Source organism: Natator depressus, chromosome 6, assembly GCF_965152275.1.
Source record: "Natator depressus isolate rNatDep1 chromosome 6, rNatDep2.hap1, whole genome shotgun sequence".
Lineage (NCBI taxonomy): Eukaryota > Metazoa > Chordata > Testudines > Cheloniidae > Natator > Natator depressus.
Window position 1 is genome coordinate 26,661,907 of NC_134239.1, and position 21,198 is coordinate 26,683,104.

The following is a 21,198-nucleotide window of genomic DNA, read 5'->3' on the forward strand; positions in this document are numbered from 1 at the left end:
GTGCTCAGGATTGGCTGCAATAGCAGGTGCTTGTAATGTTTTAAAGTGACAGAATCAGCAATTCAACTTGGGCCTATCGGACTTTAAAGTAGGAGCACCTTACCACTGGCCTTCCTGACACTCAAGAATGGATGTAATCTCTTGTTGTTTAAAATGTTCATGAATTATATTCAGAAACAGATCTGCCTAGCTTCCCTGTGATGACTGTAATTCCCATTCAGTAATAGTAGCGGAGCATTTCCTTCAGCTGCTCCCTGCCACTCCCAGAGTCTGGAGCCTGGGATGACTTTTATAATTAAGACACATTCCCTTCTCAGTACACCATACCCTGCTTTTTCTCCCCAACCCTTCCCCCACAACATTTCCATTTCACAGTCAGGAGCTTCTGTAATGTGCCTTAGACTGGCTTGCTGTGTTCTTTCCCTTGCAGAATATTTTAGTGTCTAGTGTGAGGGTTTATTCCCAAAATTTACTAGGGTATTTTTAACAAATGTTGGCATGACTATGGGACTGCAGGAAACCGTAGAGCTGTCTGGGGATGAAGCCCTGCTTAGTTGGTAGATCTGGTGAGGCTGCAGGGACTGGTAGGAGGCAGATTGGCCATTTTGTCTGCCTATGGAGATCTGTTCTGCAGAGGCCATTGTGAAGGAGGTAAAGTGACAACCAACTCAATTAGTTTTACCAAAGGTGGGGAGAGTGCTGAAACCAGCAAGGAGAGACTGTATGGGAAGCTGTAAGGGATATGGGGTGTAGCCCTAGACATCTTTGCTCTCTGGGTGTGGTATGCTGGAAGGCTCCATTTTCCTTCCCAGAAATGAAGCTGCTTTCCCCGTGACCAGGCTAGCATGCATGCTCATTCCCAGTGTTTATGTTCTTCAAGTTTCTCCATTCCATGTTGGCAGAGGGAGTGGAGCAGCTGGATGATGTTTTAATGTTAGGAGAGGGGAGAGTTTTGGTTGGGTCCCCCGCCCTTCAGTTGCTGCTTTGATTCAGTAGCGAGGCCAAAGTTTCAGAGTGCCTGTTAAACATCAGTTAAGAAAAGATCTCCCTGGGGTGCTGCTGTGGGGAGGGGAGGAGCCTGCAGTGAAGCACAGTGGAAGGAGGGGGAGATTCTCACATGATGAAGGCCCTAGACCTTGACCATTGAATGCAGCTGTTGCTACAAATTCATGTGCCAATGGGCAGCTGCTGTCCCCATTCATGTTTTCATTCCTTCTTGAAAGCCACTTGAAGCTGGGGTTTTCCACAGGAAATATCCTTTTGATGTGCTTTAGCTTCCCACTGTCCCTAACCAGTTCAGTTTATCTGCTTGTTTTGAACTGGCTTCCCAGGACATGACATGAGCTTTTATTTGTTGGCTCTTTCGGTTTGTTGCTTTAAATCTATCTAATTGTGGCTGCTTTCTGCAACCTTCTTCATTTTGAGCCACTGTTCTGATTGTGGACTTGACCAACCAGAAAATAGTGTTAACACTTTCAGCTCTTACAAAAGATGGCAAGGTTGTCTTTCAGCAGCTTAATAAGGCAGGGGGGCACTTCCTGGGTAGCAGTTTGATACCTCTGTTGTGGAGCAGTAAGGCAGTATTTCTTTGCATTAGAGCTGGGCACACAGTCTGCCCATGCATCATATACACGTGCATGCCAGGCCTGTTTCTCCCTTACCTGGTGCTGTTTTTAAAGAGGGTGGTTGACTCATACCATCCCTCTCTGAAGAATAAAAATGGTGTGGGAGGTTAAGGTGATTTTCTCTCTCACATCCTCTAGTAGGGAAATGTTTCCATGAGCACCTACCCACCCAGTTCATAATTATATTCTCTAATAGGGAGATTTTTACAGGTGCATGCACTTTCACAAATATCTCCTAGCAGTGAGATTTTTTTTCAAAGGCGTACCACTATCTTTTGATAGGAGTTGGGTGCCTTGGTTGCCTTCTCTGCCTTTCGAAAATCTCCCCCTGTATCTTGAAAGAGCAATTGGCTTGCTCCCAAATGCATCCTCCCCCCTGCCCCCCGTATTGATAGCTGCAAAACCAGAAACACTGCTGCATGCCACCATTGCATCTGAAATGCCCCACTCTACACTGCAGATATAGTATGTGTTCATAGATGGTTAGAAACATATTGGTAGATGATAGTACAGATTAGGGCTGTCAAGCAATTAAAAAAATTAATCTCAATTAATCACGCTGTTAAACAATAATAGAAAACCATTTATTTAAATATTTTTGGATGTTTTCTACATTTTCAAATATTTTTATTTCAGTTACAACACAATACAAAGTGTACAGTACTTTATATTTTATTACAAATATTTGCATTGTAAAAAAAAATAGTATTTTTTTCAATTCACCAAATACAAGTATTGCAGTGCAATCTCTTTATCATGAACTTACAAGTGTAGAATTATGTACAGAAAATAACTGCATTCAAAAATAAAACCATGTAAAACTTCAGCACCTAGAAAGTCCACCCAGTCCTACTTGTATGGCCAATTGCTCAGACAAACAAGTTTGTTTACAATTGCAGGAGATAACAGGAAGCGGGCAGCATTTACAATGTCATTTTGTTGGGGACACTGGGGCATGGCCACTAGGTAACTCGAGGGGATGGAAGACCACGAGTGTCAATGAAGCCCCCTCGCACTAGGCCCAAGTGTCCTTGCCTTCTCTCTCTCTTCCCCCCCCGGCCTGGAGGCACTCGCAGCAGTTATGCTGAGGATCTGCAACAATATGTTGCAGAGTCAGACTGCCTGAAACTAAACAAGGCCAAACAAGACAGATGTGGAAGAACAATGCTGAATAAAGCAGCTTTATGTATGGTTTAACAAACAATTGTTTAATTAAACAATTGTGTTAAGACAATTTTTTAACAATTAAAAAAGCGATTAAAATTGATTAATCATGACTAATCTTTTAAATCGCAATTAATTTTTTAATTGTGTGTTAACTGTGATTAATCAACAGCCCTAGTACAGATACATAGTTTTTAGAAGCAACCTGTTGACCTGTCAGACTCTAACAATGGATTAACCATTGATTAAAATATCTATTAACCCTTAATTCAAAGTGTGACCAAACTAGTTACCAGTGCTTCTGGATAAAGAACTTTGTTGAGAGACACTTTCATCTCTCCACTTTGGCCTAGAGACTGTGAATGGTAATGTAATGGCAGGGGTGCTGGAACAATTTGTGTAGTGGGGGTGCTGAACTAAACTGTAAACCCTGTATATGATGGAAACCACTTCAAGCCAGGGAGTGCGGCTGCACCCCTAGTTCCAGCGCCTATGTGTAATGGTGTTAATGTGTCCCAAGTTGCATACGCTGTAAGTACTAGAGTGACAGCATGTTCCCGCTGTTGCTGCTCCAACGCTCCCTCTCCTAAACTTTAGAGAGGCAGCAGTGCGGGGATGGGACCAGAGGCAGACTGCTGCTGGGGCTCTTGAGGGGTTAGCTGACAAAAGGCTCATTGTTTAGTCCCAAATGAGATTAATGGGAGCTCAGTCCTACTTGGTTGACTTAATCCAGCTGAGTAAAGCTAGAAGCCCTATCCTGCAAATATTTCATTGTGTGCTGTACCAGTAGTTCCACTGAGGGCCATGGGACTACTCGCAGGAGGAAGGATTTGTAGGGTTGGGCCCCCAGGTTGTAATCTTGTGACTCTGGCTGCCAAGGCTCACACAGTTCCTCTCCTCCTCCAAGCCCACCAGGGAACGGGATGCTATAGTGTGTGAAGCGAAGCTCCTAGGAGTTTGCAGGGGAAAGGACTGTAAAGGAAGGGAAAGTGAGGGGCTCGCTCCTGGAGAAGAGCGGTCCACAGAGGCTGTGAGCCTTTAGCCATCTTTCGGCAGGCTTGTGGGGGTAGAGGCAAGAGGCTCGAAGTACGGAGGATGAGTCCCGCCTTCAGGGCAGGAATGGCTTGTGTGGGCTGTGGGGAAAACTCAAGGAAACTCAAGGCCAGCGGTTGTGCTGCTGTGGGAGACTGAGCTACCTCAAGCATCCAGTACACCTTCAGAGGGCGGGAGGAGGGGACTAGATGTTCGGCGGCCCCTTAGGGGCTTGGCACTGGTTAAGTGCTGTGGAGGGGCTAAACTGAGACACCGATGGCATTTGGCATGGGCTGCTTGCTATTCCCACGTGCTGTGTGGGGCCGGGCTGGCTGCGGCCCTGCTAGAGTTGGCTCTCCCGCACTGTTGGCTAGCTTGTAAGAGGCTATTGGGATCTTGGCAGATAACGTTTGTTTTTAATGTAAAGAGTCACTCTCTCTTTTATCAGAGGGGTAGCCGTGTGAGTCTGGATTTATAAAAGCGGCAGAGAGTCCTGTGGCACCTTTATAGACTAACAGACGTATTGGAGCATAAGCTTTCCTGGGTGAATACGAACCAGATCAGCCACACCATCACCGGTTCATTCACCTGTACGTCCTCCAATGTAATATATGCCATCTTGTGCCAGCAATGCCCCTCTGCCATGTACATCAGCCAAACTGGACAGTCCCTACGTAAAAGGATAAATGGACACACATTAGATCTTAGGAATGGCAATATACAAAAACTTGTAGGAGAACAGTTCAACCTCCCTGGACACACAATAGCAGATCTAAAGGTAGCCATCCTACAGCAAAAAAACTTCAGGACCAGACTTCAAAGAGAAACTGCTGAGCTTCAGTTCATTTGCAAATTTGACACCATCAGCTCAGGATTAAACAAAGACTGTGAATGGCTAGCCAACTACAAAAGCAGTTTCTCCTCCCTTGGTGTTCACACCTCAACTGCTAGAAGAGGTCCTCATCCCCCCTGATTGAACTAACCTCGTTATCCCTAGCCTGATTCTTGCTTGCATATTTATACCTGCCTCTGGAAATTTCCACTACATGCATCTGACGAAGTGGGTATTCACCCACAAAAACTTATGCTCCAATACGTATGTTAGTTTATAAGGTGCCACAGGACTCTCTCTCTTTTGTCACCTTCTTCCAGTAAAATGGAAGCATTTCTGAAAAGGCTAGCTGTGTAACCTCACTGAGTTTCATTCTGTTGTCTGACTGATGCCTCTCCTCCCTGTGTTATCTTTCTCCCAATCAGCACTTTCCCCAATTTATCTCCTTACTCCAATCATCCCAAGCATTTTGGGGGGGGGGGGGAGCTGCTAATTTTTCTTCTCTACCCTCTGGTTCAGATTCCGCTCTAGGTCCCATCCGAGCAGCCCCTATTGTAGATAGTCAATGGGGATTGTACCGATGAAGCGGAGGGTAGAATTTGGCCTTTTGTCATCTTTGATTGCTGTTTCCCCTGGAAAACAGGGTTAGGGAGGGTGCCATATTACTCCTTAACCTCTTAAATTCTAATAGGAAATCTGTACTGAGCACCTACATATTTGTTTTGATACTTCCTACCTGTGAGACAGTCCAAACACTTTGACTAGAGGCTTGCCTGACCTTCTCCCTAGTCTGTGGAGAGGCAGCTCGTGCTGTAAAAAGACTCCATTGTGTCAGTTTGCTGGGTGCTGACATCCTGGTTGCCCTGTGATTCCCACAAGAGCAGTCTTGGCCCTAGGTTACATCGGTGGAGCCGGCTGAGAGATTTAGCAGCTGAGCACAGTAACTCTAGGCATGCTGTTGGCACGTGTTTGGGTGCGGGATGTTCCAAGGTAGGTGCTGGGATGGGAGAGGCGGATGGCATAAGAATGATAGCAACTTATCTAGCATCACATGACTAATCCTTTACCAGGGGCGGGCGGGTTCTGCTGAAAGAGCACTGACAGCAAGGAGTCCCAGATCCCAGCAACACTCCACGTTTTGGTCCTGCTGATTGGATGCAAACGTCTGTGTCTGAGGCACAGACATCCTGTCCCTGCTTTGGCAGGATGAAGGAAAGCTTAGATTGGAGTCGAGCTAAAATCCAAAGCTTTTGGCTTACTGTACCACCCTCTCCCTCGTGGTTTTTATTTTCTCCCTTTCAGACTTCTCAAGGGGTATTTGGTAATGTTGCTTTTACAGTGCTTGTCTACGAGCTGCAGTATTTGTCATTTTATCCTTCAAGTGAAAAACAGGGAGCACTCTGCATCACCTCCTCCTGGGTTTATTTTTTCTGTTTCTCATCAGACTGCCATTGAATGCTGCAGTCATATGGCTCTTGAAACACACTAACTCAGCAGATCCTAAATAGGAAATCTGTATGCACCTGTTAATAGCAAGCGATCGAATAACACCCTGCCGTGCGCTCTGATGATTTCTTCACTGGGGGCTGGGCTAGTGAAAAGGATACAATTTTCTGGCATGAAAATTGTGTTCCTTCTCACTTCTTAGTTATTCTCCTCCCTCACCCCATCAGCCAGTATACTCTAGACCAGGGGTCTCCAAACTCAAATGACCACGAGGGCCACATGAGGACTAGTACATTGGCCCGAGGGCTGCATCACTGACCCCCTGCCCGCTGCCCCAGCTCCACCCCTTCTATAAGGCCCTGCCCCTGTGCCACCTCTTCCCACCCCTTCCCTGCCCCCAGGGGGTGCAGAAGGGGGTTGGGGTGCAGGAGGGCTGCGGCAGAGGGCTCAGGGCAGGGAGTTGGCGTGCAGGAGGGGTTCGGGGGACACGCACCAGGGACAGGGCAGGCTCCCTGCCTGCCTGACTGCCCTGCCGCTGTGCCACTCCAGGAAGCGGCCGGAACCTGGAGGGGGACAGGGATCTGTGTGTTGCCCTGGCCACGCCTCCAGGCACTGCCCCCCGCAGCTCTCATTGGCTGGGAACAGGGAACCGCGGCCAATGGGAGCTTCGGGGGAGGTACCTGGAGGCACAGCCAGGGCAACACAGAGACCCCTGTGCGCGCACACACCCCTCTTTCCCCCCCGCCCCCCTCCAGGTCCCAGCTGCTGGGCCGGAGCCGCTCTAGGTAAACGCTGGGGGGGGGGCTGTGGGGAGCTGGCGGGTGGCAGAAAATAACCCCGCGGGCCGCATGTTTGAGACCCCTGCTCTAGACTGTTGCTGTGTTAGGCTGGGGTTCCTCAGTATGTGAATCTAAGGATGCTCTCCCTGTAAAATACCATGTGAGACTCTGGCATGAGATATACTAGGTATGCCTAGACAAATTGCACACATCCTTCTAGTCTTACTGCTTAGAAACCCTTTTCAGAATATAATACTGCTTCCTGCCAAGTATAGCTAAGAATAACATGTATTTATTGCTAGGCAGTCAAAGTATGTGCTTTTTCTCTTTAGTGACTGATCCATAAAACACCAGGTCAAAAAGAAAGCAGAACCAAGCGCCTGTTACCAGCATCACTTAAAGGCTTTCTACACCAGCTCAGAGAGACAACACTTTAAGGACAAACTTGGGTGACTACAATCACCAGTGTGGCTCTAGTTTCATGTAGGGGGTTTTTGCTGCCCATCAATCTGCAAGTTTCAAAGACTGTCTTCAGCACCAAAGAAGTGTCCTCACAAGATCACACTTTTGTGGTGATGTGATCACACAATTGCACTGTTTGCAGTAAGAGTCTAGAGGCAGTGAAATAAAATAACTGAACTTCAGAAGAGCTTACATAGATTTTAAAGGGCGGAGAGAAATTTCCACTACCTTCCATAGAACTCCACCCCAAGACTTTCCAAGCTTATAAAGTGACAGAGCATCCGCTGAATTAGACATATTACATCAGAACAGAGTCTCATTGGCTGATTATTTCTCAGGGGGCTGACACAGGTTCTAGCATCAATGAAAGCTGCCTTTCCATATTAATCCTTCCATGGGTTTCTCATACACCAGCAACTTTCAAGAGATTACAGTACTCTGATTTTGTTCCAGAGCCACCTTCTGGAATTTTGTTGAAGTTAGGGCTTGTAAAACCCCTGCAGATTGACTGTCATTTTCAAAAGTGACTGTTGCTTTTTTTTGAGTGCCCAACTTGACACCTTAAAAGGGCCTGAAAAATCAGGCTCCTTTTAAGGTGTGTCAAGTTGGGCACCCAGAAATCAGTAGTCACCTTTTGAAAATGTTAGCCTAAAGTTTGCCCTATTTAGCAGCTGGGCATGTTTCCTCCCTCGCCAGTTCAGTCCTTGGCTTTTCTGTGCAATCTCACAGTAAGGATGCTAATGAACACAGGGCATACTAATCAGAAACCACAGAAGTAATTTCACATTGGCCACTACCTACCTCTGTGAACACTGACCTGGGCTAGATTCAGACTTGCAACCTAGAGTCTTGGATATGTATCCAATTAACATTCCCCTAGGCCAGCTTGTGTCTGCTGAGTGTCAGAATAAAATATTAATAGAAGTAGTGCTACAGCCTGAAGGTCTATTGGGATATTTCCGGTAGTGTAGGAGGGACAGGCAGACAAAATCAAACAGGTCAAACTTCTGAGTGTCAAGACTTTGTATTATCGTCTCTCTGTACTTCATTCTCGTAGAAGAGGAAACTGGAATCCTGACAAGCTATTTCTCTGAAAACTAATCTGGCTGAATCTGGTCAGGGCTGGAAATATAAAAGGGAACCTGTTGGCAGACAGCCTTCTAAATAAGGCTGCAGAGTCAACCAGGGCAATGACAGGCTGGTAAGCCTGACTTCAATACTGGGCAAATTGGCTGAAACTGTAGTAAAGAACAGATAAGTTGGGGGAAGAGAGACACAGCGCTTGTTAAGGGAAATCATGCCTTGCTAATCTATTAGACGTCTTTGAGAGAGTCCACAAACATGCGGACAAGGATGTTCCAGTGGATATAGTGTACTTGGACTTTCAACAACCCTTTGACAAGGTCTCTCACCAAACGCTCTTAAGGAAAGTAAGCAGTCATGAGATAAGAGGGAAGGTCCTTTCATGGATCAGTAACTGGTTAAAGGGTAGGAATAAATGGTTAGTTTTCAAAGTGGAGAGAGGTAAATATCCTTGGGGATCCCATTGTAAACTGGGACTTGTGCTGTTCCATGTATTGATAAATTATCTGGAAAAGGGGGTGAACTGTAAGGTGGCAGAATCTGCACATGATGCAGAATTACTCGAGAGTTAAGTCTAAAGCTGACACTGAAGAGTCACAAAGGGATCTTACTAAACTGGGTGACTGGGCACCAAAATGGTAGATGAAATTGAGTGTTGATAATTGCAAAGTAATACAACTCAGAAAACATCATCCCAACTATACATATAAATTGATGGAGTCTAAATTAACAGTTACCAATCAAGAAAGAGATCTTGGAGTCATCAGGGATAGTTCTCTGAAAACATTCACTCAGTATGCAGTGGCAGTCAAAAAAGCTAACAGAATGTTAGGAACCGTTAGAAAGGGATAAATAATAAGAGAAAATATAATGCCACAATATGAATCCATAGTATGACCACCCCTTGAATACTGCACGCAGTTCTGGTTGCCCCATCTCAAAAAATATATATATATTCAAATTAGAAAAGGTATGGAGAAGGGCAACAAAAATGAGGGGTATGGAACAGCTTCCATATGAGGAGAGGTTAAAAAGACTGGGACTGCTCATCTTAGAAAAGAGGTTACTAAGTGGGGCTATGGTGGAGGCCTATTAAACTGTGAATAGAATGGAGAAAGTGAATAGGGAGTGTTATTTACCCCTTCACATAATACAAGAACCAGGGGTCACCTGATGAAATTAATAGGCAGCAGGCTTAAAACAAATACAAGGAAGAACTACTTCCCACAACATACAGTCAACCTGTGAAACTCATTGCCGGGGGTGTATCTGTGTTCAAGAAAGAATTAGATGATTTCCTGGAGCATCAGTCCATCAGTGGCTACTAGCCAAGATGGTCAGGGACACAATCCCATGCTCCGGGTGTCCCTAAACCTCTGACAGCCAGAAGTATCCGACCCTGTCAGAAGACGGGATACTGGGCTAGATGGACCATTGGTCTGACCCACTGTGGCCATTCTTATGTTTTATTTTTGCATTTGTGCAGCTGCTGGTCACTTCAGGAAAAGGGGATGGGTGGGAAGGAAGTTAGGGCTTTTTTCTCAGGGATGGCATAACTACACAGGCAGTCTGAAGATGAACCAGGCATTCAGTGCTCCAACTGCTAAGGGAGGAAGGAGCATTGAATCCTGCTGGGAGTGTCTCCCCACTCCCCTCGCAGTCCCGCTGCCGGAAGGGCGGTAGGGGAGGTACAATCAGACTAGTAGCTGCTTTTAGAATCCCCTTCACAGCTGCAGTAATTCAGGCCCTCAAATTGGAGGCACAGGTAACCGAGGCTCTCCAAAAGTGAGGAGTCCTAAACAGCTCTTTTATCTATTTTGTTTAAGAGCAGCCCTGCATTAATTCCTCTCAAACCACTTTTATTTTTCTCTGATCCTTTCCCACCAGTTGTGTCTGCTGTTGGGGATGCTGCCCGGGTCATTTGTGTCCTTTCTGCTTTGTGAGGCTGCCAGCTGCTTAATGTAAAGTTCCCGTTGTTTTTAAGCTGTTGGTTTGTTTATTTCAAAACCTGCTGTGTATTCAGGCACCAGCTAAGCCTCCAGACTGGGTCTGGGCATCCTCCACAATGGGGACAACCTCAGAATATGTACCAACACCCACCTGCTTTGCAGTTCTGGCCAGCAGAGAATGGTCCAGTGAGTGTTTTCAGACTGGATCTTCCATCTGTGCAGCTCGGATGATGATCTGTCCTGATTATAGAGGTGTGCAGCCAGCGCATTAGTCGTGCTGCTGCAGGCCATGTTCCTGGCTCCTCTTTGTTACGCATGCACTTCACGGTATAAGCTTAAACCCTCCTCCGCTTCCTGCACTCCCCAAGAGGCACGATGAAAAAAACCTGAGTGTGGAATCTGTCATGTTGGGAGCTCGGGAAGTGTTTGGGGTGGGTACTTTGTTCTTCCTTTCATGAGGAAGGTGGGTAACTTGACTCCTACTCCCTTCATCCCTCCCCACAAACCCGCTGTATGCTCTGTTTTGATCTCTCCCTGCATGTCCTGTGAAGCCAGATCCCTGGGAGTGTTCCTGGGGCTTTGCTCGTGGGTTTGTGCTGCTGCTGCATCTGGAAGTCATTAGTGACCCCTCAGCAGCAGCTCTGCTCTCAGGAAAGGGAAAAGAGAGGGAGGAGGGGCCAGACATGGGCTTTTCTATCCAATTCCACCACCACCAGTGCAAAAAAAAAAAAAAAAGTGGGAGTGGCAAACCAGCCCCCGCCACCATGGAGGAACATGAATCAAAAATAACCCAGAGGTGGAGAGAGTGGCTGGCTTGGCTAATTCCACTGGGAAGCTCAACAAAAATAACATGGAGACTCTCCCTCCCTGTCTTTTCCTCTGTCTAAACTGGTACTGCTACCCCCCCCTTGTGTGTGAAGAGAGTTCCTACTCCCTCTCGTGCCTTCCCCGTAGCTTAGGAAACGCTGCTGTTGCCCTCTTGCTCTTCCAAACAAAACTCCTCCTAGCCCAGTGCTATGGGGCTCTCTTCCTCCCTCCTGTACATGAGGGAGTGCCTTCACCCCAGCGCCTCTTGGTTGTGCAGCTCCTCCACAATACTTATACAATATTCCGTAAGTGGAGACGACTCCTCCCTGGCCTTTTTCCCGAACGGGGTCCCTCTAGTCTAGGCAATCCTGTGGCAGCGGGCAAGGCAGGATGTGCACCACCATCCGCCGTCTCAAGGTATTGCAGATGTCTAAAAGACTTGGACAAATGATCCCTGGGAGCTGGTCCTGAGGAAGGAGCGAGGACTGGATAGAACTCCGTTTTTCTTTTGGGAGTAAATAGGTATGGGCCCTGGCCAGGAATTCCCATGCTGGCATGCCTCTGTTCTTGTCCTCTTTTTAAAGGGCATCCCAATGGGAGGGGGCGAGCACTCAGGCAGACAGGACTTGGAATGTGTCCCAGGCTTCCTGTGAAGAATGCCTTGGTGCTGGGTTTTTTTGGAAACATTGCCATGGCAACCTGGGTGGAAGAGACTGTATTCCATTAGCTAAACAAGTTAAAGCTGCTGAGAGAGAGAGAGAATCGAAAGGGGGAGTGGGGGAGGGGAGCAGAGGACATTAACAGAGAGAGCCCCATGCCTGGAGCTGCATCCTATGTTGCACATTGTAGCGCTTGCTTGTGTGAGCAAGACTGAGCTATTGGGTGGGGGGAAGGAGGGTCCTTGAGTTCTAGGATCTCTAGGTGCATGAGTCACTCCACCAGGAATGTGCTGGCCCCGGTTCCTCTGTGCTTCATCAAGGCCACTTTAAAAAGTGATGCTTGTTCGGTTTTTTTTTATTATTATTATTATTATTATTTATTATTTATTATTGGTTTTTATTTTTAAAGTGAGCTTAGTGCAGACAAAAGATGCTGGATTGACTGACAGCCCTGCAGACCGGAGTTGTCTGTTTAACCATAGACCAAGCACTGGCGTGGGTGTCCTCAAACAACTAGTATCATGCCTCATATCTGACCTGGCGAGACAACCTTTTAAGGTGCATCTACGCTGGAACAAGAGGTGTAACTTCCAGCTTGAGGAGACATACCCATGCTAGCTCCGCTCAAGCTCATGCACTAAAAATAGAAGTCTAGTTGCAGCAGCGTGAGCAGGGGGACAGGTTAGCAGCCCAGAGCGTAACACTGTGCGAGACCCCAGGTATTTACCCAAGCAGCTACCTACTCGCGCTGCTACAGCTACGCTTCTGTTTTCAGCACTCTAACTTCTAGATCAGAGCTGGCACTTGTGTCTACCAGGGCTAGAAATTACACCCCCAGCTTCATTGTAGATGAGCATTGCTGTACTTTCTGATAAGGGCGTAGTAGTAGCTAGACTGACACACACACACCCCCAAATTCTTTCTTGCATATAGCACTGTCAAGAGTGAAGGGCTCCTATTCCATTACCAATTTCCAGAGCCTTATCCACTCTGTCCTGCCTCTGCCTTTTCACGTGGTTGCAGCCTTGGGTGGTCTCTGTGGCTTGAAACTAGCTTGTTCCCTGCACGCACCAAGCACTGTGTGTCGTGTGTCTCACGTCGTGCAGCTGTTTGCCTGAAGAGGCCTTTGCAAGCATCTGAAAATCCTCACCAGATGGTGGGGGCATAGAAAAGGGAAGACGATGTGTTTGTGTTGTCCCCTCATGTAAGGTTAGGAGGAGTCCCGTGTTCAAGCATGAGAAGAGAGACATGCCTGTCATCCTGCCACTCCTGGGGAGATGCAGATCTCTTCCCTCTGACATGAGTGTATCGCAAAGCTGAATCCAGCAGAGACTGCACTGACAGTAAGAGGTACAGCTTTCTGTGCCTATACAACACCTAGCACTGGTGGGGGAGGAAAAGGAGATAACTTGTCCAGAACAACATCTGGAATGACTTCCTCTCAGACATTCTTCAGATACCAGGGTATGTCTCGCCACATCTGCCCCAGGAATCTTACAGGAGCTTGGTCCGGGAGAGGCACATCAGGCCAGGGGTGAAAGTAAGTCGAGTGACTTACCGGTACGCTGGGGCCAGCTCTGGCCCCCGGAAGGGGCGGGGCTAGGGTGGAAGGGGTGGGGTTGAGGGGGTCAGAGCCAGCCCCAGCCCACCCTGTAAGGTAAGTGGCCCCCCCCCCCCCCCGGGTAGCAGCAGCAGCCCAGGACTCCGGGGGCTATTTAAAGGGCCTGGGGCTCCCCTCTTCTACTGCCCTGGCCCTTTAAATAGCCGTCGGAGCCCTGTGGAAGCGGCGGGGCTCCGGTGACTATTTAAAGGACCGGGACAGTAGAAGCAGGGGAGCCGCGGGCTCTTTAAATAGCCGTCGGAGCTCTGCAGCCGCTACCCCAGGGCTCCAGCAGCGGGGCTCTGGAGGTAATTTAAAGAGCCTGGGGGTGTGTGTGTGTCAGTCTAGCTACTACTACGCCCTTATCAGAAAGTACAGGAATGCTCATCTACAATGAAGCTGGGGGTGTAATTTCTAGCCCTGGTAGCCACTGCTGGGAGCCTCAGGCCCTTTAAATTGCCCCCTGGGGAAGCTGAGCTGCCCCAGTACGGTGCACTAGCTCTTGCCAGAACGCCGTATCAGGGCGTACTGGCTTACTTTCACCTCTGCATCAGGCCCACTTTTTGGTTCTATACTCTTTGCTTGCCTAGAGACTAGATTCTGAATTTCCCAGTATCATTTCTGCAGCTGAGAAGAGAAACTAGAGATGTGTGGCTTTGATTCCCTAAGTGGTGCAAGCAAACTATTATATGGATAAGGTTGGTTTGGGATTCCCATTCTGTTCTGCGATTTCTCTTCTCCCTCCCCCCCACCCCCCTTTCAGAGAGGAAATCCTGCTGGTAGCCTAATCAGTCTAGGTTCTTTGCACTGTCCTAATTGCTATATTGTCTGAGAACTATGCCCTAGGATCCAACGCTACTGCTAGCAATGGCCAGAATAATGCCTAGAAGCGGAGGGTAGAGAATCGGTTGAAATTGCAAACAACAATGAGCTATTTGCTGGCTATTGTTACTCATGCAGCTCTGGCTTCTCACAGGGTTATATTCTTCAATTGGAAAAAATGCTCTGGGCACTGGGGTTCTGTTTGTTCTAAACATCTCTAATCAGAATCTTTAATTTTAAAAAAAAGTAAGGATCCATAATTTTTAATCATGGAAAAGTTAAATGTGAAAAGCAGGCAAAACCATTATCTAAATGTAGCTTACGCTGAACGGTAACTATTGGTATTGCAGTACTGTATAACGCTATAAAGGTGCGTGGGGCTTTATACAACTTCCAGTAGGATACAAACCCTGTTATGAAGCATTCACAACCTGAAACTGGCAAGACAAAATATGAGAACCCAGTCTCTGCCATATCTGAATGGGAAGACTAGAATAAATACGGGAAGGGGACCTGAAAGTAATGGGAGTTCCCTGGTAGAACAAGGGTGGTTTGCCTGATTTGAAGTGTGCTGCTTAAAATGTACATGTGTTTCACTCTCCGAGAGGCCAGGGTTAAGTGTGTCCACTTTATCTCTATTCTCTGCCAGGATGGGTACACTGTTAGTGTGTCAGCCCTTTCCTTGGGAAAGGCTGCTCATTCCAGGTCAGGCTGCAGAGCACAATGCAAAGGGAATTCTCTTGACTGCATAGCTCCTGGTCTGGAGAGAGGGCCACCCTTTCTCCCCCGGCCCCTTTGAGAGGGGCTTCAGAGCCTCAGATTGGGCTTGAGGAAAATATGCAAGGACATACCCTCCCCCCCCCGAACCCCCCCAGAGACTCAGTGGCTTGATTCTTGAACTTTTGGCACTGCCTTTCCCTCGGGAAAGCTGCTTATTTGGTCACTGTGGCGTCTCCAGTGTACAAGAAAGTATTGTCTGATAATTTTTTTTGTTTGGTTTAAATAAACTCTAGAGAAGCATCCCACTCTGTTGGCTTCCAGTAGCTTCCATTGCTCTGGCTCTCATAAAGGCCATTTGTTTGTGTCTTAGAAAGAAACTGGCTTGAGTCCCAAAAGCCTTTCAGTCTTTGTGTCGCTTTCCAAGTGCAGTCCAGCCATCCCAGTGCTTTCCCTGCAAGGCTATCCGCCCTCACTTCCCCTGAGGAACAACTTCCATCCTCTGGACTTCAGTTAGGAAACTCCAAGTAGGACGTAGGGTCTGTTGTATTGAAAATCCAGCTTCTCCGGCGCCTGAATTTTCTCCCCTACCATGAATTGATATAGAGGTTGGAAGTGGGGCTGCATCCGATTCCAGAGTCCTTTCCAGTGGGCTAGAATCCAGTTCAGGTATTTCTTTTTTCAGGGACTGGGCCTCCAGTACATTACAGGCAGACTCTGGCATCCTGCTCAGATTGTCCTTTTCATTCAAGAAAATGATCCGCATGCTAAAGGGAACCTCCTACACTTGCGGCAACTTCATTACCTACAGACAGCTCATTAGGGAGAGTGGAAGAGAAAGCAGGGGTTCTGTCCCTGCTGTCTGTCTATCTGCCCATACTTCTGGGCAGGACTGAGAGTACTAGAGAAGCAGCCACACAACCAGCTTCTTCTGGCAGAGACCCAGGAGTTTGGCTTGGCCAGTCCTTAAATCTCCATGAGTGCAAAAAAAAAAAAAAAAAAAAAAAGTCTCCCTCCTGTTCCCACTGAAAATGGGAGAACTCTCCTCCTGGCTTTGCATCTGCATTCTGTCCAGAACAGAGCTGAGCAAGTTTAATGGACTTTTGTTTGTTTGTTTGGGGACAGAACTGATTCTGAAACGTGGCGGATGGAGGGAGGAATCCAGTTTGCTTCAAGCCAAAACAATTTGTCAAACAAAAATCCTGAAAAACAAACATAATTTCAAATTGGCTAAAATATTTGACAACTCCAAAGCCAAATTTTTAAGCATTTTTTTCCTCCCCCCCCCCCCCCCCACCATGTTTTGATTTGGCCATGTTTGGGTGTGTTTCACCCTTACTTTTTTAAAATTGGCCAAATTTTGAAATGCCATTTCTGGAGGAAATGTGTCAAAATGCAGTATGTTGGCTTTTAAAAGTGGGGTTTTCCCCTCAGCCAAAACTATGCATTGAATTCAACACAAACTTGTGAAAAGTTGCGGAGCACCAAAAATTGCATTCTTTTGACAAAAACAAATCTATTAGTCAAAAAAGAAAAGGAGTACTTGTGGCACCTTAGAGACTAACCAATTTATTTGAGCATAAGCTTTCGTGAGCTACAGCTCACTTCATCGGATGCATCCGATGAAGTGAGCTGTAGCTCACGAAAGCTTATGCTCAAATAAATTGGTTAGTCTCTAAGGTGCCACAATTACTCCTTTTCTTTTTGCGAATACAGACTAACATGGCTGCTACTCTGAAACTAGTCAAAAAAAGTACTCCGTTCTAGTCCTGAATGACAAGCTGCCTTGACTAAAGACAAACCTCCACCTCTCCCCCCTCCCCCCACCCCCGTTATTCCCTCCCAGCACGCCCACAACACTTGCTAGGATTTTTGTTAATGGGGGAGTTACCCTCTTCCCTTTCTTCTCCCCTCATTGACACATCTTTCTCCTCTCATCCACCTTTATTTCCAATTCTCTTAATAAAGGGATTTAGCGGAGTTTGTCTCCACAAATGCATGGTGTTCTGGCCTCTAACATCCCCTACAGCACAAGCTGCTCTCCCACCTTCATTACTTTTTCCACAAAGTCTACAAGGTTGGGGGGGGGGGTTGTTTGTTTTTTTTTTTTCCAATTGACGTTTTGACTCTGAGGGCAGTGAGACAGGATTTGATCCATTGCAGAAAGGAATTTCTCCAGTCAGCTTGGCTGTCTTTAAAAACCTTCCCTCTGTCCCTTCTATTAGTCCAGCTCAGTAATACTTGAGTTGTCATAGCACATGCAAAGAGATGAGGGGGAGCCCAGAACCCTCCACTTTGTCACAGGTAGTTACAGTCTGCCGTGTGTAACTTTATCCCATGTCCATTTGTCATGATAGCTCTCTTCTCTTAATTTGACGGTAGTCTGTCATCAATATGTGTCTGTGTGGAATTGTATGCTGGCCTCCTGCCAATCTTCGTCTGACAAGATTGTGTTAATGCCTTCCCATCACCTCTTGCCCCTCTGTGCCCTCCTACCCATGCACACACCAAAACACTGCTTCCCCATCTCATTGACCTCCTACCAATCTGCCATGGCACTTTCCTAGAACTAGCAATCCCCTCTGTCTGTTACTCCCTTTACAACAATCATTCACCACTTGACCTGTGGCAGCTGAGCTGATGTCTGAATTGGAACAAACTCTCAGGCGCACAAAATTCTAACTATTGGCACGTCCCCATGGCCCCAAATCTTCCATGGTTTACAACGGCCACGAGCTTCATTGCCACCAGGAGTTGCTCTTGCCCCTTCCTGACTCCTGGTCCAGTTGACAAGTCTCTGTGACCACCTAGTTTTTCTGCGTGTCCCTGTGTTAGAGTGTAAAGCAGACTGTCACCAGGGTTGGCAGGTCCTTGAAGCGCTTCAGCGGCAACACACTAAGTTTTCCTGGTTGTGGGGGAATGGAGTAGTTCGCAATGGGAGCTGCGTGACCGCTCCAACCAGCCTGAGAGTGGATGGATGCAGGGGTACTCCGGTGTGAAGGAAAGAGGATGGAGGGGATACCGAAAGAGTGTTTTTCTGTTGCAGTAGCATCTAAGAGCCCCAGTCATGGACCAGGATCCCATTGTGCTAGGTGCTATATAAATACGTCAAAGAACTTAAAAGCACCATCCTCCAAGAACTACAAAGCTGGCACCATAGGAGGGTTCCCTGAGCACTGTGTATTTGGATGGTAACCAGAATACTTGACGCTCAGAGGTTGTGGTCAGGGAGAGTGCAGAAAGAAAGTTGGCTTCCTCCCACAATTAATAATTTTGTCTTTCAGTTACCATTACCAACCCATTGCCATGAGGAAGTCCGTGTCACTGACTGCAAATCCCATTGGGTTTCATGGATTGGAACTTCCTTCTGCGCCAGACTGCCTTGTTGCCTTTGTTTCCCTTGCAGCTGGTTTCCTCCAGTTGCTGGTGGTTGTACATAGCAACAACATCTGTTGCATAAATGCAGCATTAACAATGAGACATTAAACACTCCTAAAGTTAGGCGAGTCCAAACATTCAGGCTGCTCCCACAGTATTATCTCTGCCATAGAATGATAGAAATGTAAGACTGCACCAGGTCCCAAGAGGTCATCTCGTACAGAGGTTCTCAAACTGGGGTGTGTGGATTACTACAGGGGGGAGGGATAGCTCAGTGGTTTGAGCACTGGCCTGCTAAACCCAGGGTTGTGAGTTCAATCCTTGAGGGGGCCATTTAGGGATCTGGGGCAAAAATTGGGGATTGGTCCTGCTTTGAGCAGGGGGTTGGACTAGATGACCTCCTAAGGTCCTTTCCAACCCTGATATTCTATGATTCTATTCGGGGGGGAGGGACAGGAAGGGAAATGTACTGGGCACATTCAGAGCTGGGTGGCCAGAGAGCAGCAGCTGCTGGTCAGGCACCCAGCTCTGAAGGCAGTATCGTTGCCAGAAGCAGTGGAGAATTAAGGATGGTGTGGTATTGCCACCCTTACTCAGCACCGCTACTAGCGGGCAGCGCTGCCTTCAGAGCTGGGCACCCAGCCAGCGGCCACCGCTCTACCTTTAGAGCTGGAGAGCAGTGGCTGCTGGGTGTGTGTGTGTGTGTAAACTACTACAGACACAAACTGGAGGGGGGGGCATAGATCAAATAAGTTGGAGAACCACTGATCTAGTCCATATCCCCTGTGATGAGGCAGGACCAAGTATACCTCGGCCATCCTTGACCAGGTGTTTGTCTGACCTGTTCTTAAACCTCCAGTGACAGGGGGTGTGTCTACACTACAAAATTAGGTTGAATTTATAGAAGTCGTTTTTTTAGAAATCGGTTTTATATATTTGAGTGTGTGTGTCCCCACAGAAAATGCTCTAAGTGCATTAAGTGAATTAACTCGGCGGAACGCTTCCACAGTACCGAGGCTAGAGTCGACTTCCGGAGTGTTGCACTGAGGGTAGCTATCCCACAGTTCCCGCAGTCTCCACTGCCCATTGGAATTCTGGGTTGAGATCCCAATGCCTGATGGGGCTAAAACATTGTCGCGGGTGGTTCTGGGTACATATATTCAGTCTCCCCTTCCCTCCCTCCCTCTGTGAAAGCAAGGGCAGACAATCGTTTCGCGCCTTTTTTCCTGAGTTACCTGTGCAGACACCATACCGCGGCAAGCATGGAGCCCGCTCAGGTAACCGTCACCGTATGTCGCCTGGGTGCTGGCAGACACGGTACTGCATTGCTACACAGCAGCATCAACCCCTTGCCTTGTGGCAGCAGACGGTGCAATACGACTGGTAGCTGTCATCGTCATGTCCGAGGTGCTCCTGGCCACATCGGCCAGGAGCGCCTGAGCAGACATGGGCACAGGGACTGAATTTGGAGTGACTTGACCAGGTCATTCTCTTTAGTCCTGCAGTCAGTCCTATCGAACCATCTTATGGTGAGCAGGCAGGCGATATGGATTGCTAGCAGTCCTATTGCGTCATCTTCTGCCGGGCAGCCATGAGATGTGGATGGCATGCAGTCCTTCTGCACCGTCTGCTGCCAGCCAAAGATGTAAAAGATAGATGGAGTGTATCAAAACAAGAAATAGACCAGATTTGTTTTGTACTCATTTGCTTCCCTCCCTCCCCCATCTAGGGGACTCATTCCTCTAGGTCACGCTGCAGTCACTCACAGGGAAGGTGCAGCGAGGTAAATCTAGCCATGTATCAATCAGAGGCCAGGCTAACCTCCTTGTTCCAATAAGAACAATAACTTAGGTGCACCATTTCTTATTGGAACCCTCCGTGAAGTCCTGCCTGAAATACTCCTTGATGTAAAGCCACCCCCTTTGTTGATTTTAGCTCCCTGAAGCCAACCCTGTAAGCCGTGTCCTCAGTCACCCCTCCCTCTGTCAGAGCAAAGGCAAACAATCATTCCGGGCCTTTTTTCTGTGCGGACGCCATACCAAGGCAAGCATGGAGGCCGCTCAGCTCACTTTGGCAATTAGGAGCACATTAAACACCACACACATTATCTAGCAGTATATGCAGCACCAGAACCTGGCAGAGCGATACCGGGCGAGGAGGCGACGTCAGCGCGGTCGCGTGAGTGATCAGGACATGGACACAGATTTCTCTGAAAGCATGGGCCCTGCCAATGCATGCATCATGGTGCTAATGGGGCAGGTTCATGCTGTGGAACGCCGTTTCTGGGCTCGGGAAACAAGCACAGACTGGTGGGACCGCATAGTGTTGCAGGTCTGGGACGATTCCCAGTGGCTGCAAAACTTTCGCATGCGTAAGGGCACTTTCATGGAACTTTGTGACTTGCTTTCCCCTGCCCTGAAGCGCATGAATACCAAGATGAGAGCAGCCCTCACAGTTGAGAAGCGAGTGGCGATTAGCCCTGTGGAAGCTTGCAATGCCAGACAGCTACCGGTCAGTTGGGAATCAATTTGGAGTGGACAAATCTACTGTGGGGGCTGCTGTGATGCAAGTAGCCCACGCAATCAGAGATCTGCTGATATCAAGGGTAGTGACCCTGGCAAATGTGCAGGTCATAGTGGATGGCTTTGCTGCAATGGGATTCCCTAACTGTGTGGTGGGGCCATAGACGGAACCCATATCCCTATCTTGACACCAGAGCACCAAGCCGGCGAGTACATAAACCGCAAGGGGTACTTTTCAATAGTGCTGCAAGCTCTGGTGGATCACAAGGGACGTTTCACCAACATCAACGTGGGATGGCCGGGAAAGGTACATGACGCTCG

The 21,198-nt window shown here is 47.8% G+C and overlaps 1 protein-coding gene across 2 annotated transcripts in view; it reads left to right on the forward strand.

The window, feature by feature from the left end:
* CD81 (CD81 molecule) overlaps positions 1–21,198 on the forward strand; it is an 84,762-nt gene that overhangs the window by 36,980 nt on the left and 26,584 nt on the right. The window lies entirely within an intron of this gene.